The sequence below is a fragment of the Pinus tabuliformis genome, chromosome 6, assembly GCF_031772625.1.
Source record: "Pinus tabuliformis cultivar Carrire ecotype Pingquan chromosome 6, CPIR1, whole genome shotgun sequence".
Lineage (NCBI taxonomy): Eukaryota > Viridiplantae > Streptophyta > Pinopsida > Pinales > Pinaceae > Pinus > Pinus tabuliformis.
In genome coordinates, this window is record NC_142292.1 from 180377330 (window position 1) to 180379403 (window position 2074).

Consider the following 2074-nt stretch of genomic DNA (forward strand, 5'->3'; position numbering starts at 1 on the left):
GTGGGAGAATCTACAGAAATGAAGGTAGTACGGAACTAGAAGCTAGCCCCTTGATTTCACCTCCACGAGGGGACGAGGAAGAGCTCGCGAAGGTCTCACCAAGAAGTGCGATCAATTTGATAAGGCAGAGGATTCCACGCATACCACCCCCACCCACACCACTGCCAGTTTCACCATCTTCACCCCCATCTTCACCCATACCACCTCCGCCACCACCGCGAGTCAATACGGCGAGCACAATAAAGCTGCCAGTGTTCAAGGGAGTAGGAAATGAAGATCTGGACCAGTTTTAGTTCGTAATAAAAGCTTTATGGGAAGCGCAGTGAGTCACAGATTACAATATGAAGAAAGCAACGTTGGTCAGCGCTCTGTAGGATTGTGCACTGACCTGGTACATAAGCATTCCAATGACAATCCGAATGTGGGGGTCGCGGATATCCAAACTATGCTAAACAAAGAATTTAGCAGGCCGAAGTTAGAGGCGTAGTTGATCATTGGGTTCAAGGAAATCACAATGCTACTAGGCGAGACCCCTTGGGAGTTGGATCAGAGACTAAAATGCACAATTCACAAAGCTAACATGACGCTTACGAATGGACAACACCGCAAATAATTTGTAGCGTCGTTAACGCCGCATTTAAGGAACGTGCTGTCACAACAGAGGCTAACAAATCAGGCCAAGTCCTTGGAGATCGTGATGAGACTACATGAGACCCCGATACAGGATCCCAACCCGGGAGTTCAGCAGAATCATGCATAGTTGAAAATCTTGTGCCTTGAGATGTTGAGTTTGAAACAAGACAGGACAGCTCGCCCAGAAGTGCGCGATGAGGTATGGTGTGTAAAGTGCAAGGGTCAGGGACATGACAAGGAACACTGCCTGGTGTTCGCGAATTACCTCGCGGGAGGAGGACAAATGCTATTGAGACCGGAGGAACAAGCAGGACCTAGTGCAACACCTGCATTGTGGTGCGCGATTTGTCAAATAGGAGGAAAGCATGCTACAAATAACTGCCATTTATTGTAGAAGTACACCCAGAATTCATGGCAGTTGTTCTGTAATTTCTGTAGATTAGTGGGGCATGATGAGTGCACCTGTAGAAGTTATGAGCTGATGATGGATCAGACTCCTACCTACAAAGTTCAGGCTGAAGCATGGCCCCTTGACCAGAATGCAGGGATGGCGCGAACTAGATTTCAGGGGTGCGGACGAGACCGAGGTGGAGGAGGGTGTGGAAGAGGTCGTAGACAGCTAATATGTTACAATTATGGAGGGCCAGGACATTATTCCCACGATTGTATGAATCTAATGCGGCCATCATGCTTGTATTGTACATTATTTGATCATGAGATGGAGGATTGTCCCACACTGATAGTGAGGTTGCACGATAAAGGAGCACTCCAACCTCCCCCAACGTAGAACCTGCAAATGATGAGGTTTGAGTTGCGCGAGGAAGACCCTAATGTGAATATTGTGCTTCGAAGTGGAATTATGACAGGGGATGACAAAGGTAAACAACCTGAAGAGAGTACTTGGGTTCGTAAGGTTCTGACGAAAGAAACAATGTTTGATTTGGAGTGCGCTAAGGAAACCTTCATGGAAGCCAGGAAGAGCTTCGCTGATGCCTCCACTTCAGGAAGCAAAGACAAAACGGAGCAGGAAATGGACCCATTGATGCTTACAATGTTCCTGGAAACATGCATGAAGTTGCTGCGCGAAAACAACGCTGCAAAGGGGCTACAGGAACTCATAAATAGATGCACTGGGATCGCACCAGGAGAACCGTGTGTAGTCCAGAAGCTCGGAAAGCACATGACGCGGACGGGAAGGGAAATGAGATTGACCGCGCAGATTGGAGAATATGAGATGGACCAAGTGATTCTGGATTTAGGATCGGACGCGAACATTTTGCCGAAGAAGACATAGGAGCACATGGGAAGGCCTACACTACAATGGTCTCCTATCCAACTGCGAATGGCGAACCAACAAAAGATTCTACCTATGGGAAGATTGCAGGGAATCACAATGGATATCGAAGGAGCAAGCACGCTAGCAAATTTCGAAGTGATAGAG